This window comes from Pinus tabuliformis, chromosome 6, assembly GCF_031772625.1.
Source record: "Pinus tabuliformis cultivar Carrire ecotype Pingquan chromosome 6, CPIR1, whole genome shotgun sequence".
Taxonomy (NCBI): domain Eukaryota; kingdom Viridiplantae; phylum Streptophyta; class Pinopsida; order Pinales; family Pinaceae; genus Pinus; species Pinus tabuliformis.
Genome location: NC_142292.1, coordinates 1,196,809,055 through 1,196,825,366, shown reverse-complemented (window position 1 = coordinate 1,196,825,366; position 16,312 = coordinate 1,196,809,055). Strand labels below are relative to the sequence as shown.

Sequence of the window (16,312 nt, the reverse complement as noted above, 5' to 3'; positions counted from 1 at the left end):
GTTTTATCTACTGATGCTTCAGGTGTTTCTTTAACTGCTGGCTTAGGAGTTTTCTTCATTGATGCTTCCGGTGCTTCTTTAACTGCTACAGACCTCTCTGATTTCTTTGTTTTAGCTTTAGGCTTCTTATGGTCTGTCACTTCTCTTCTAAGTTCAGCCAAAGTAGGTTCCTCACTCCTTTCTTCTCTTTCTCTCACAGGTAATGGAGTGAGGCCTGTTTTGCTTGGGAAACCGGCCATAAACACAAATGAATCCCAGTCTTTACCAATTTTTTGTAAACTATCCAACACCAGCAATTTTACTAGACCATGATGAAAAAGGGATGTTTCATAAGCATCTTTGTTTAACTGAATCTTATCACACATTTTGCTAATACTCCTGAACAAATAGAAAGGTATGTCTATTGAACTCTTACCAGTGAAGTGTAACAGAAGTTTGAAGTGGTAGGAGTAAACTTTATTGTACCTACCCTCACATGTCAGGTACTTCTGGATGCATGTCAATAGCATAGCATAATTTTCCTTTAGATAGCTCCTTGGGACTGCTTTAGTGAGATCTTCATCTACATAAGGTGCCTTCAAAAACTCTTTGCATGGACCCATGTCAAACTTGAAGTTCTTGAACCATTCTTGGCCACCCCTCGGGATTTCTGTGACAGTGGAAATAACTTCAGGGGACACGGAAACTCCAACATGGCCACCTTCGAATTCAGTCCAGTGAAGTTTAATGCGAAAGCCTTGGTCACTTCTGCATGTCCTCCCTTCAATTTTTCGCAAAATCGCCAGCATCCAGCACTTCGAAATGCCTTTGCTACCTCTTCATCCCTGAGAGTAACATCTAACCCCTCCGGCTCTATCCTCACACAGTTACCAGAACGGTGTTCCTTTCTTTCCATGCTGCTTTGAGTATTTTAACACAAAGGACTAATGGTGGCTTGTAGCACGAAAACAAACTTCAGCTTTGGAGAGCAGGCTCGCTTGCAGTAGTCCGTTTAAATAAAAGCTTGAGCTTTTCATATAGCAAACACGTTCATATGATATGAAGAACCCATTATGAAATGACCACCTCTTATAACATCCCCTAAACTGACACACAACTACATGACTTCGGACCTTATGGCGAAATAATGGCTTATCATGACATGGAGAGGGTGTGAAATGACAATCATGAACGGACTTGTGACTCACTACTCTCGGATTTGACATTCAGAGAAAAACGCTGCAAAAAACCCTGAAACCCCGATTTCGTAGCGCGGGCAGTTCAAATTTAACAGGATGCGCTACGAAATCGCTGACAAACAGAGCGCTGCGAAAACACGAAAACATTATTTTGCAGCTAAACTGACCAATCACACCCGCGCTGCGAAACTGCGCAAGTACCAAAGACATCATACCCACGCTGCGAAACTGCGCAAAGTACCAATGACATGACATGCTTTAACTAACAATGATGGAGGGTGTCTAATGATTTTTCCTTTACACGAATTCACATCAATAGCTCTTGAATTTCAAATTTGAAATTGACATATGCTAATAAACCTATACACAAGACTTCAAGACTTTATATAAAACTTATGGACAACCTTATATACATGAACTATATTTCCAAGTGATAACAAGTAGGTGTCTCATCAGTGTCAGTTTTGCATCCCGCTAGGCATGCCATAACACTGAATGGAGGGCTAGTCTTTGTTCCCTTCTTGGCTTTGCTGGATCAGGTCATACCACAATGAAATTGAACTTGTTTTTATTTTTGCCTTGAGGTCCCAGGTCTTAGGTCTAGGGTTTTGAGTCAAAATCACTACAAGGTCATGAGTTCAAGGTCAGTGAGTGTCCAGCAAGCCAGAAGGAGGTATGTACATATGTTTCATTATTATTTTCATCAGCTACAGCTCATTTTTGTGCCTTGGATTTAAAAACCCTGTTTTTAAGTCCAAGGTCATGTCAAATTTGTAAAAATAAAGAAATTTTCAAAAGTTTGCAAAAGTGCCGACAACAGCCCTGGTTCCTTCGCCACAGTCCATCAGATGGTCAACCTGCAAAAAGAACGGAGTCAAACGCATCAAAAGGCTCATTTCAGGACAAAAAGACTCTAAAACAGTGTTAAAGAGAAATGCAAAAGTCAAGACATTATAAAGTGGGTTTTTGAGTTAAATTTGTTTAAATATGAGCTTATAAAGGTAAATTCCCTCCTTGGAGGTCATCATAATGCATTTAAAGGCAAGAGAATACGAGTAAGAGAGATTGAAAGGTGATTTTAGCAAATTTGCAGCAGTTTCAGTCTTTTGGAGGGTGCGCGACCACTCCACAAGGGTGCGCGACCACCTGGGAGGGGCGCGACCACTCCAGCGCCAAAATCCTGTGTTAAATTGCTCGCGCGTGACCATTCCAAGGGTGCGCGACCACTCGAAGGAGGGGCACGACCACTCGTCCGGAAAGCCTCCAAAACGCATCAAACTTCAATTGTTTCGTGTTGGCTCGTGTTTTGGATTGAGACATACAGGCTCATATCAAAATCCGTGGAATGATAGATCTTTCCAAGAAGCATGCGACACATGGCTATGACAGTTGAATTCGGGTTTGAGAAAGCGGTAGAGCCCTCGTATCTTTGTGATGCTATCTCCTTCAGGGGCTGGGTTGTCCTGCAATACAATTTCAGTCATCAAGTTCACTTAGTGCTTCTCAAGGCTTGATTACTGATGCCTTCACTTCTCGGCAATGGAGAACAGGTAGTCAAATGGGTGGTGATGGAGCAGTTCTATTAAAGCAGTCTTTAAAAGTGCAAATTCTTTATGCACTGCACTCGGGAGATAAGAAAATGGCAGTCAATCTCCTGAAATATCTTGGGTCTCTGGAGGATTGTCTGGCAATTGGTGATTGTCCTTACCTGAGTACTGCTCGAAAGCTCCAGACCCACAGTTTGCTATGGAGCTGTTGAGATTTATGGAGGAAAAGAAGCTAAACATTGGCCAAAGTGGTTATCTATATATTCTGTGTGCCCTTTGTAAAGGTGGCTATCTTGATGAGGCTTTAAATTTGCTAACGCGGCTTGGAGAAAATACTTTTACAAAACCGGGGCTGTCGATGTATAATATTTTCCTAAATGGACGCTAGTTTTCTTGTTCCGGGTGATGTAGTCAGTATTAAATTGGGAGATATCGTTCCTGCGGATGCTTGCTTGCTTGAAGGAGATCCTTTAAAGATCGATCAGTCAGCTCTAACCGGAGAGTCTCTCCCAGTGACTAAGAATCCCGGAGATGAAGTTTACTCAGGTTCTACTTGTAAACAAGGAGAAATTGAAGCCGTGGTTATTGCTACTGAAGTTCACACCTTCTTCGGAAAGGCAGCTCATTTGGTGGATAGCACAAACCAAGTGGGTCATTTCCAAAAGGTTCTTACTGCAATTGGTAACTACTGTATATGTTCGATTGCAATTGGAATTGCCATAGAAATCGTTGTCATGTACCCTATTCAACATCGACAGTACAGAGATGGAATTAACAACCTCTTGGTGCTTTTGATTGGTGGAATTCCTATTGCGATGCCCACTTGTCTGACTATTGGCTCTCGCAAGCTCTCTATGCAGGGGGGCTATTACAAAGAGAATGACTGCCATAGAGGAAATGGCTGCCATGAAAATTCTTTGCAGTGATAAAATCGGGACACTCACTCTCAACAAATTGAGCGTTGATAGGAATCAAAAAGATCTTTCACGCTACAAAAACATCAACGCTTCAAAGACATCGACCGCAAACAAAAAAATAGGAACTAATTTCCTATTTTAAGACCTCAGAAATCAAAACGCAGCAGCTAATAGAAGCTTTTTATAGCATAATAAAATTCAATCTTACTGTTCCCTATATGGCAATTTCCGTAAAGTGGCAAACATCTTTTCAGTGGTTATCATTCCATTTTGGCAGAAGCCATCTTCCAGAGTGGTATGCGATGTGAAGACCGCGTGGTTGGCCAGTTGTCAACATGGGAGGATTGTGTCATCAATGGGAGCCTGCGTAATAGAGAAATAAGATTCGATCTTCTATTAATAGCTTCAGTTAAATCTCCAGGTGGATCTACGCCCCAGTTGATATCTTTAAGTGGCCAGCAGAGGATTTTAAACCGCATTGAGTTGTTTATACATAAGTCGTTGTTTTATAGAACCTTCTGCATGTGAATTAAAGATATCAGTAACGTGGCAATCGTTGCAAACTGGCATTCAGGATTCGATTGCCTGTAGCTTCAGCAAATGGGATTTACACCTGCCCTTCACTTCAGTCACCAGAAGACACCTGTTACCAGATGCATAAAACTCGTTTTCTTATCTATAACCTCAGTTAAGCAGCACTCCAAAGATTTCAAAATAAACAAATTCGCCTATTTTCATCCTCAATTATGATTTCATGAGATTTTTGCTCTGGATTTATCTCTCAACTGGCCAATTATCATAAGATTTACAGAACGCTGTTCTATGTTTAGGAAACGCCCTTTCCTACTTTTTGTAATGATAGTTAAAACAACGCCCCTGTTTTGGGCAGCATATGTATTTATTGTATTAAAAAATTCATTTGAGAGAGAGGGGAGAGATTTTTTCTGAGTGCTGAGTGCTGGAACAGAGCTTTCATTGTACAGTTTTTGGCAGAGAATTTAATGGAATTTCACAGCTCTGTTTGCTGAGATTCATGTGGTATGTTGATTTAGCACAAGTTTTCCCTTTGTCTCATATGTAAACTGTTATGTTTCATTCACCTCATGATCATATCTAATTGAGCAAATGAAGTGTTTAGGTAGGAATTCATAGTATTGTATGCTCCTCCTATAAATTTGCTCATATTCAATGTTTTCTTCTATTTAAGGAGGATTCGAAGTATTATTTGCCCTCCTTAGTTCCTCACCAGTCTTGCCATCCCATTTAAAATCTAGATTTGGTGTTAAAGTGCTTGCCTACCTTGCCTCAGTTGATAATCTGTGTAGTCATTATATTTCTCTGTTCAAAGCTGTGATTTTGCCCATGCAGCCCAGAAAAGCCCCGTCATTTAATTAAAAACCCCAAACAAACCTTCCTTATCAATTTACTAGCCTAATATCTCTGATTCTAATTGGGTCAGCTCATCCTATTGAAAGATCTACCGAATCTGACCCGAGAGAGCCTTCTCATACCTCGTAGGGCTAGCTACGAGGTGAAATGGTTTGATGTAGCCTTGAAGGTTTACCTTCCTCAGCCTAGGGTGAAATCTCAAGCGCTAACATAGTGGCGACCATACTGGGGAAGAACAAACTTGTTTGTGTGTTGATGTGTGTGTTTCACAAGTCTTAGACGGAGCCTGAAGTTACGCCAGGAGCCTTCGAAAACGCTCTTGTTTTACATCAGCGTTAGTAGATAAACGCTGCTTCAGTCAATCTCCGTGAGCTTGTGAATACGACCACTTCATTTGCATTTTTTTACCCCAGTACATATATCAAGTTCAGATCTGATTGTTGATAGTGGACAACGATCAGACACTTGAAAGGCTGAAATCATTCACTGGCGACTCCTTTCACTGAAGAATCCAGCAACCTGTGCTTCATGGTGACTTCACTGCAGAGAGATCAGTAGCTTTGAGATTTCTCAAGATGGATCAGATTGCAAGAAGATATGCTCCCTTGAGCCGAGATCACATTCCAGGTTTTCCGAATAAGATGCCCAAGGTAGATTGGTCAAGGAATCTGCCCACATTTAATGCTGATGGTAAGAAGGATGCTGCTTTACATTTGATTAGATTTCATATGCATGTTCGCAAGTTAAAGATCAATTTTCCTGAGGACTATTTGATGAAAATGTTTATGGCTACTCTGGAAGATGAAGCCCGATTCTGGTATGAAAGTTTGCCATCTGCTTCAATTTATTGTTTAAGGGATTTTCATACCGTGTTCTTTGAAAAGTATAAAGAATCATATCCATCTTTGATTTTAGTTCAGAACTGTTGTAGCCATGTACATAATTTTATTGAAAGCCTTGAGAAGTATTATGAAGATGATAATTTTATGGATGTTGAGATCATGGAGGCTTTGTATGAGAATCCATTTCAGCAACATGAAGAGAACCTAGAGGATTCCCATAGAGACGATCATGAAAATTTGCAGCAGGACCAAGATCTTAGTATGGTGGAAAATGAAAAAATTTCGCCTCTTGACAATCAACAGAAATTGCATGAAATGGATCAGCAGTATGAGGAAAATCTGTATACTCCTTCACTTGAAATCAATAAAGACAATCATTGTTTGAGCAGAAGAAAACAAAAGGCATTATCTCCTTTGTCCGAAGAGGAGATAGATCAGCTCTTGAGAGGTCTTGCTCCAGCTCAAGTTAATGCAGATTTGCAGTGCACACATGGTCAAGAAGATGATGGTGGACCTTCTTCCTCTTCTGAAAAGGATGACAGTCTTGTAAGCAGCTTTATAGATCAGCAGGTTGAAATTTGTTATATGGCTGAAGATGGTGAAAGAGAAGAGCTCATTTCAGATCTGCCCACAGAAGAAGACAACATGCAAAGCCTGCATGAGGAGGTGATTCAGTCAGTTCATGAAAATCAAGATGAGATCTTCATTCAAGTAAGTGAAACAGTTCCTTTGGATGAATTTATGGTAGATGATAGAAATGTCATTTTTGCACCTCAAGAATCAGCTGAAGTTTCTTTCCTTATGATTGAAGAATGTAATGAGAATCCGGCTGTCATATCATATGAAGATCACCTACCATATTGTCTGACCACCGAAGATTATAGCATACAGGATTACCTTTCAGATTCTTCATATGTTTCATGTGCTGAAATGTTTTTCCAAGAAGAGATCTGCTCATCTACTTGTTTAGAATTTTTTGAAGCCCATGAGCATACTTTTATCGAAGCACATGATGAAGGAAGATCAGAGTTTGAAGCAAAGGACACCTTGATCTTGCAACAGGAGGTGGCAGTGGCAAATCTTTATGTTTTTCATGATCCTCTAGCAAGTTTGTTGCAACCAGCAGTGATAGTGTTTATTGCCGTGTTCAGTGATGAAGGAGATCACGGTCAGCTATGTTTTTGGATGCCCAGGGATAGGTTTGTAATGTTGACCAGAAGATCTGATAAGAAGAATCAATCAAGAAGGCATCTGCTTGATTGGTTGCATTGGCATTTTGATATAGTTTGATGGTATTTTGGCTTGTAAGAAACACAGGTGGTTGTCATCATGATTTCACATCTTGATGGACTGCTGCACTTCTCTTGTTTTAGTTAAGTCAGTCATGAGTCATTTGTGTTTGGTCTATTAAGTGAGTTTTTTCAAGTTATTTCAGTTTGCTATCGAGTTTGTTTGAGTCATAGTCCTTTGAAAGTTTTCAGTTTATAATCCAAATCAAATAATGTCTGTTCGAGTATGGTTATATTTGTACTAGTTGACTCCATTGCCTAATGAATAAAGCACTGGTCTGCTCTCCCAAGAGGTCTGAGGTTCTTGGCACCTCCAAGGAGCTGCCATCCCCATTGGAGCCAATGTTAGTGTCGGTCTTGAGTCCTCCATCAGTGATCAATAGCTCTTTGCATATGCATAAGTAGGTGTCTCATCAGTGTCAGTTTTGCATCCCGCTAGGCATGCCATAACAATGAATGGAGGGCTAGTCTTTGTTCCCTTCTTGGCTTTGCTGGATCAGGTCATACCACAATGAAATTGAACTTGTTTTTATTTTTGCCTTGAGCTCCCAGGTCTTAGGTCTAGGGTTTTGAGTCAAAATCACTACAAGGTCATGAGTTCAAGGTCAGTGAGTGTCCAGCAAGCCAGAAGTAGGTATGTACATATGTTTCATTATTATTTTCATCAGCTACAGCTCATTTTTATGCCTTGGATTTAAAAAACCCTGTTTTTAAGTCCAAGGTCATGTCAAATTTGTAAAAATAAAGAAATTTTCAAAAGTTTGCAAAAGTGCCGGCAACAGCCCTGGTTCCTTCGCCACAGTCCATCAGATGGTCAACCTGCAAAAAGAACGGAGTCAAACGCATCAAAAGGCTCATTTCAGGACAAAAAGACTCTAAAACAGTGTTAAAGAGAAATGCAAAAGTCAAGACATTATAAAGTGGGTTTTTGAGTTAAATTTGTTTAAATATGAGCTTATAAAGGTAAATTCCCTCCTTGGAGGTCATCATAATGCATTTAAAGGCAAGAGAATATGAGTAAGAGAGATTGAAAGGCGATTTTAGCAAATTTGCAGCAGTTTCAGTCTTTTGGAGGGTGCGCGACCACTCCACAAGGGTGCGCGACCACCTGGGAGGGGCGCGACCACTCCAGCGCCAAAATCCTGTGTTAAATTTCTCGCGCGCGACCATTCCAAGGGTGCGCGACCACTCGAAGGAGGGGCACGACCATTCGTCCAGAAAGCCTCCAAAATGCATCGAACTTCAATTGTTTCGTGTTGGCTCGTGTTTTGGATTGAGACATACAGGCTCATATCAAAATCCGTGGAATGATAGATCTTTCCAAGAAGCATGCGGCACATGGCTATGACAGTTGAATTCGGGTTTGAGAAAGCGGTAGAGCCCTCGTATCTTTGTGATGCCATCTCCTTCAGGGGCTGGGTTGTCCTGCAATACAATTTTAGTCATCAAGTTCACCTAGTGCTTCTCAAGGCTTGATTACTGATGCCTTCACTTCTCGGCAATGGAGAACAGGTAGTCAAATGGGTGGTGATGGAGCAGTTCTATTAAAGCAGTCTTTAAAAGTGCAAATTATTTATGCACTGCACTCGGGAGATAAGAAAATGGCAGTCAATCTCCTGAAATATCTTGGGTCTCTGGAGGATTATCTGGCAATTGGTGATTGTCCTTACCTGAGTACTGCTCGAAAGCTCCAGACCCACAGTTTGCTATGGAGCTGTTGAGATTTATGGAGGAAAAGAAGCTAAACATTGGCCAAAGTGGTTATCTATATATTCTGTGTGCCCTTTGTAAAGGTGGCTATCTTGATGAGGCTTTAAATTTGCTAACGCGGCTTGAAGAAAATACTTTTACAAAACCAGGGCTGTCGATGTATAATATTTTCCTAAATGGACGCTAGTTTTCTTGTTCCGGGTGATGTAGTCAGTATTAAATTGGGAGATATCGTTCCTGCGGATGCTTGCTTGCTTGAAGGAGATCCTTTAAAGATCGATCAGTCAGCTCTAACCGGAGAGTCTCTCCCAGTGACTAAGAATCCTGAAGATGAAGTTTACTCAGGTTCTACTTGTAAACAAGGAGAAATTGAAGCCGTGGTTCACACCTTCTTCGGAAAGGCAGCTCATTTGGTGGATAGCACAAACCAAGTGGGTCATTTCCAAAAGGTTATTACTGCAATTGGTAACTTCTGTATATGTTCAATTGCAATTGGAATTGCCATAGAAATCGTTGTCATGTACCTTATTCAACATCGACAGTAACCTCTTGGTGCTTTTGATTGGTGGAATTCCTATTGCGATGCCCACTTGTCTGGCTATTGGCTCTCACAAGCTCTCTATGCAGGGGGGCTATTACAAAGAGAATGACTGCCATAGAGGAAATGGTTGCCATGAAAATTCTTTGCAGTGATAAAATCGGGACACTCACTCTCAACAAATTGAGCGTTGATAGGAATCAAAAAGATCTTTCACGCTACAAAGACATCAACGCTACAAAGACATCGACCGCAAACAGAAAAATAGGAACTAATTTCCTATTTTAAGACCTCAGAAATCAAAACGCAGCAGCTAATAGAAGCTTTTTATAGCATAATAAAATTCAATCTTACTGTTCCCTATATGGCAATTTCCGTAAAGTGGCAAACATCTTTTCAGTGGTTATCATTCCATTTTGGCAGAAGCCATCTTCCAGAGTGGTATGCGATGTGAAGACCGCGTGGCTGGCCAGTTGTCAACATGGGAGGATTGTGTCATCAATGGGAGCCTGCGTAATAGAGAAATAAGATTCGATCTTCTATTAATAGCTTCAGTTAAATCTCCAGGTGGATCTACGCCCCAGTTGATATCTTTAAGTGGCCAGCAGAGGATTTTAAACCGCATTGAGTTGTTTATACATAAGTCGTTGTTTTATAGAACCTTCTGCATGTGAATTAAAGATATCAGTAACGTGGCAATCGTTGCAAACTGGCATTCAGGATTCGATTGCCTGTAGCTTCAGCAAATGGGATTGACACCTGCCCTTCACTTCAGTCACCAGAAGACACCTGTTACCAGATGCATAAAACTCGTTTTCTTATCTATAACCTCAGTTAAGCAGTGCTCCAAAGATTTCAAAATAAACAAATTCGCCTATTTTCATCATCAATTATGATTTCATGAGATTTTTGCTCCGTATTTATCTCTCAACTGGCCAATTATCATAAGATTTACAGAACGCTGTTCTATGTTTAGGAAATGCCCTTTCCTACTTTTTGTAATGATAGTTAAAACAGCGCCCCTGTTTTGGGCAGCATATGTATTTATTGTATTAAAAAATTCATTTGAGAGAGAGGGGAGAGATTTTTTCTGAGTGCTGAGTGCTGGAACAGAGCTTTCATTGTACAGTTTTTGGCAGAGAATTTAATGGAATTTCACAGCTCTGTTTGCTGAGATTCATGTGGTATGTTGATTTAGCATAAGTTTTCCCTTTGTCTCATATGTAAACTGTTATGTTTCATTCACCTCATGATCATATCTAATTGAGCAAATGAAGTGTTTAGGTAGGAATTCATAGTATTGTATGCTCCTCCTATAAATTTGCTCATATTCAATGTTTTCTTCTGTTTAAGGAGGATTCGAAGTATTATTTGCCCTCCTTAGTTCCTCACCAGTCTTGCCATCCCATTTAAAATCTAGATTTGGTGTTAAATTGCTTGCCTACCTTGCCTCAGTTGATAATCTGTGTAGTCATTATATTTCTCTGTTCAAAGCTGTGATTTTGCCCATGCAGCCCAGAAAAGCCCCGTCATTTAATTAAAAACCCCAAACAAACCTTCCTTATCAATTTACTAGCCTAATATCTCTGATTCTAATTGGGTCAGCTCATCCTATTGAAAGATCTACCGAATCTGACCCGAGAGAGCCTTCTCATACCTCGTAGGGCTAGCTACGAGGTGAAATGGTTTGATGTAGCCTTGAAGGTTTACCTTCCTCAGCCTAGGGTGAAATCTCAAGCGCTAACAACGTCCACATCATATTTTCATTTCTTAGAGTAAGTATGCAGCAGACGTTCTTCAGCGTTTTGGCATGCAGGATTGCAAGCCCGTTCTTACCCCCATGGAGCAAAACTTGAAACTTTCAAAATTTGAAGGGGGGGAAAAGGTGGACAGTACAACTTACAGACAGTTGATTGGCAGCTTGATTTATTTGACAAATACTTGTCCTAATCTATCTTATGCAGTCAGTATTCTTTCACGTTTTATGCAAGAACCATGAGACAGCCACTGGAATGCAGCCAAAAAAGTTCTTTGATATATCCAAGGAACAAAAGATTTTGGTCTTCTTTACACAAAGACTAAAAATTTTGTACTTGGTGGATATTCTGATGCCGACTTTGTTGGGAGTATTGATGATCGAGCATCAACATCAGGTTATTTAATGAACATGGGATCAGCAGTAGTATCTTGGAGTTGTAAGAAACAAGCTACAGTGGCCACTTCTTCAGCAGAAGCAGAGTACATTTCAGCATGGGAAGCAGCATGTGAAATTGTTTGGTTGTGCCGAATTTTGCAGGACTTGGGCATTTCTCAGGCAGAAGCTACATCATTATTCATTGACAGCTAGTCAGCCATCAAACTTGCTAAGAACCCAGTTTTTCATTCAAAGACAAAGCATGTGGACACCAAGTATCATCATATCAGATCTCTCATTGCCAAAGATTTCCTCAAACTAGTTTATTGTCCTTCAGAAGATCAGATCTCCGACATTTTCACAAAACCGCTCGACAGAATAAAATTTACTAAGTTCAGGGATGAACTTGGTATCTGTTGTAATGTATATTTGGATCATATGGGGGAATGTTAGATGATCCAAAAATACAATCTTATCATAGGTTATAAAATTAGAATAAAATAATTATTAATTTAAGATATTAAATTAATAATTATTATTCTAGAATGTTTAATTATTTAATGGAGACTTTTAGAATTAGCATATTGTTGTAACTAGATATGAATCTCCAAATGTGTCGTATCTTAGGCTCTATTTTAGGAGATTAGTTAGCTAGATGGTTTGAATAGCATTTATTGTAAATGGACACTTGTTATTTAATAAGTGATCCATAATTAGAGGTAGTTAGGACATGGAGATTATATATAGCTCATTGCAAGAGTGTTTGTGTTGTTTGGGTGTAAACTCTTGCAAAATTAATTATGTAATTATTTTTTTCTGCTTAATAAAATTACGTGTCTAAGGACACTTCTGCCATTACAGAAGTCTCATTCCAACAAGAGTTCAGCACAGTGGTTAACGCCATGATTGGTGGTCGGCTGAGGCGGTCTGCAACATTATTTGTGCTGCCCTTCTTGTACTTGATATTCAAATGGAACTGTTGTAGGTATGTGGACCACCTCTGATGGTGATCATTATGTAACTTCCCTTGCATCTATATGAACTGCAAGGGTCAGTGGTTTGTGTGGATGAACTTTTCCTTCCCCAAAATGTAATGCTTACATTGTTGGGAGGCCTGCACAATGTAACACATCTCTTTTGTCATAAGCGGGATACTTCTGGACTGTGTCTGAAAGTGTCTCACTGTTATTTGCCACTGGATTCCACTGTTGAGTAAGGACTACCGCAATAGCATAAGGAGAGGCATCTGTCTCGATCTCAAATAGTTGTTGCAAGTCTGGTAATGTGCACACTGGTGCAAAGCAAATGCGATGTTTTAACTCTACAAATGCCTTCTATTGAGATTCAGGCCAAAAGAAATTTTCTTTCGCTCCTCCTTTCATGACTTAACTCAAGGGCCAAGTGATATGAGAGAACCCCAACACGCACCTCCGGTAGAAATTGGCAAGACCCAGAAAACTATGGAGCTCTGTCAGAGTGGTTGGGGCTGGCTAATCCCGAATGAATTGGATCTTGGGTGGATCCACATGCACCCCCTGTTCATCAATAATGTATCCTAGATACTGAACGTGGGTCATGCCAAAAGTGCATTCTCCAAATTGGCACACAGCTTATGTTGCCACAGTGTTTGGAGAACCGGTCGGATGTGGTGGAGGTGCGCTTCCCATCTTTGGCTAAAGATCAGGAAGTCATCCAAATATACCACTAAAAATGAGTTGGTGAATGACTTCAAGATGTCATCCATTAGCATCATGAAGGGTTCAGGAGCATTTTTCAACCCGAGAGGAATAACCAACCATTCGAAAAGGCCCTCCTTGGCTTTGAAGGCAGTCGTGCACACATCAGAGGGTTCGATTGTTACCTGTTGATACCCGAACTTCAAGTTGATCTTGCTGAAATATTTTTCACCCTTTAGTTGGTCCAAAAGGTCATCAATAAGTGGGATCGGCTACCTATTCTAGAGAGTTATTTTGTTCAGCACCCGATAGTCAATACAAAGTCTCCAAGTCCCATCCTTTTTATGTACCAACATGATCAGGCTCCCACGGGGTGATGAACTCAGCCGAATGTGACCTTTTTGCTACAACTCCTGAATTTGCCTCTTGATTTCATCATTCTCCATAAAGGAGCGTTGATAGATTGGTCCATTGGGTAATGGTGCACCTAGAGCCAGATTGATGGAGTGCTTGACCTGACAGTGCAGAGGCACCCCTACGGGGGAGGTGAAGATATCCGCGTAGTCCTCCATGACCCTGTCCATATGTTATTGTTAGGTGGAGGGGCCCTGTCTAGAGGTTGTTGCCACCATATTCTTTTTTCCTTGAGGGCGTATCACCAGGAAAGCAAATTTACCGTTTTTTGAAATAAGATTACTGCATTGTTTTGTAGTAACGAGAGAGATTGCAGTAGGCGATGCTACCTCCGGTATGCTGTACAACTTATTTCCCAATATAAAATAATCAAAGCATGGCCTTGACTCATACACAACATGTCATGTCCATAAGTATGGTTGGCCTAATAATACATCACAAGCAACAACGAGAGCAACATCACATAATACCTCATCTGTGAAGGGCTTGACATTGTATGGAAGGTGCCATTGTTGGCTCACACGTAGATCTAGTCCTTGGAAAAGCCACCCGATGGTGTATAGTTGTGGGTGTGTTGTGGTCGGTAAGCCCAACTGCTTCATAACCTCTACTGCAATGAGGTTCTTTTGGCTCCCCTTGTCAAGTTTCCACTTAGAGTCAAAACATGCATATGATTCTGAAGCCTTCATCTCGGCCACCGGTGACTGCATGGCCCAACACTCATTAGTGTTGTGGGTGCAACACTTATGGAACTCACACCACTTTCCGTGTCCTTCTTCGGCTTCACTATGTTGTCCTTTTCTTGTGGCATTGGCGGGTTGTCGTGGGTCGTCTCGCCTTGTATTTGTCTTTTGTTTTACGGTTTGGGGGCACCTTTCCCTTCCTTCGGATTTGTAGATCCAAAGTCTCTCTTCTTCTGTTTAATATTATCCTCGATCTTGACGGCGTATTGGTACGCCATGCTGAGTGAAGAGATGTCTAGGAACTCCATCTCATCCTAGATGTATCTATGTAGGTATCCATTGTACTTGAGTACCAAATTTTCTCAGAATCCTTGATACCCAACTTCGTGCGAAGGGTCTGAAAAACATTGGTAAACTCTGATGCATCTTGGTGCCTTCCCTTCCGCAGCGTGGTCCACTTTATGTATTTGTCCTCATAGCTCCTGACAGGGTAGTACTACTCCTTGATGGCATTCTAGAATGAATTCCAAGTGGGAGAGACTGAAAACAATGAGGTCCTACTTTCATCCTTCTACTCACAATAGATTTCCCACCATCCTTGACGTGGGGTGCAACTTTGAGAAATGGAAAAGTAATCTTTTCTCGGTTGGAAAAATCATGAATAAAAAAATATCATTCTAGCAGATTCAACCATTTATCTACAGTGTCTACATCTTTTTGGCCCTCAAATATGGGAATGTCAATGTTTATTTCTACCTTAAAAGGTGTGGAGCCTCCAGAGTGGCTGTTGGATGTGGATGCGCCATCGGTGGGCAACCGTTGAAGGATGTAGGCAAAGTTATCCATTTTCACATTCCTTTGTTTCTCAAGGGCCTCCTCGAACAATATTTTGATAGGATCTCCTGCTGCCTCATCTTTCTTTTCTTCCCCCATGGGATGCCGTCGGGATTTATGAGGCCGGTATTGCAAAAGTTTGACTAGTTCGAGCCCTAACTCCTTATATCCTGACCTTGTTGGGGACATGCGAAGAAAAAAAGAGAAAGATCAACCTCTGCACTGATACTACTGATCTGAATTTAAACAAGAATGCAACGAATTATAGATATAGACATAAATACATAGATGCAGCAAAAATAACACTTCCTTTCATTAATATCAAATAATGAAATATGCTTAAGAACAAAATGGAAATGAGACTATCTAAGTCGATTGTAGCCTATCTGTGAGAAGATATATGGCAACTACATGCCTCTAAACTGCATTACAATGAGGCTCAAGGTCCGTTTTATTATTGAATAGTAAGTGAAAACACTAAACAACCAAAAACCTAACCCAAGGAGATGTAACACCAAGAGTTTATGGGCCCCTCTGGGGTTAGTTGGGTAGCCAACTTCCCGGGGGCATAGCTTGGTCATATTATCTCCGTTTGATGCACATGATACCTCGTTGGAAATACATCTCCAAGGAATATAACTAAAACATGGTTACAATGAAATCATCCATAGGAATATTTCCAAAAAAACGTCATTTAGGGCCTCAAAACGACTCTGGAAGTTCAGGACCCAAAACATTTCCAAAAATAGTAACTGTGCTATAATTAAGGAAACTGAAAAATTGAAAGAAGCATTGGTGGGGGTCCAAGTGGAATAGGTGGGTGGCCACCACTATCCACCTGGATCATTCCTCCCCCCTTAGGAAGCAATGGGCTTCATTGCGTTGAGTTCCTGCATGAGATGAGGAAACTTTTGCTGAACATGGTCCCTGGTGAGCCATTTTCTTGGTGCAGGAGTTGGCCAGCTTTGGCAACTCTATATAGTTGGATCTTGTTATGGTGAGTGTTCTTGACCTGCATGTCTGTTATCGGGAAATCTAGTGTCTATTCAGAGGTTCTAGTCCCACTAAGGCTGGCAGCTACCTTAGAAAAAAACAAACTAAAACTACTTTCGTTTTCCTTTATGAGAAATAGATAAGAGGGGAATAAAGGAGACCAACCTC

At 40.7% G+C, this 16,312-nt stretch overlaps 2 pseudogenes; both read left to right on the top strand.

Annotated features, from left to right (window-relative positions):
* The first annotated feature begins 3,102 nt into the window (after positions 1–3,102).
* LOC149263032 (ATPase 1, plasma membrane-type pseudogene) lies at positions 3,103–3,784 on the top strand (annotated as a pseudogene).
* A 5,264-nt stretch (positions 3,785–9,048) lies between these two features.
* LOC149263031 (plasma membrane ATPase pseudogene) lies at positions 9,049–9,698 on the top strand (annotated as a pseudogene).
* The last annotated feature ends 6,614 nt before the right edge of the window (positions 9,699–16,312 follow it).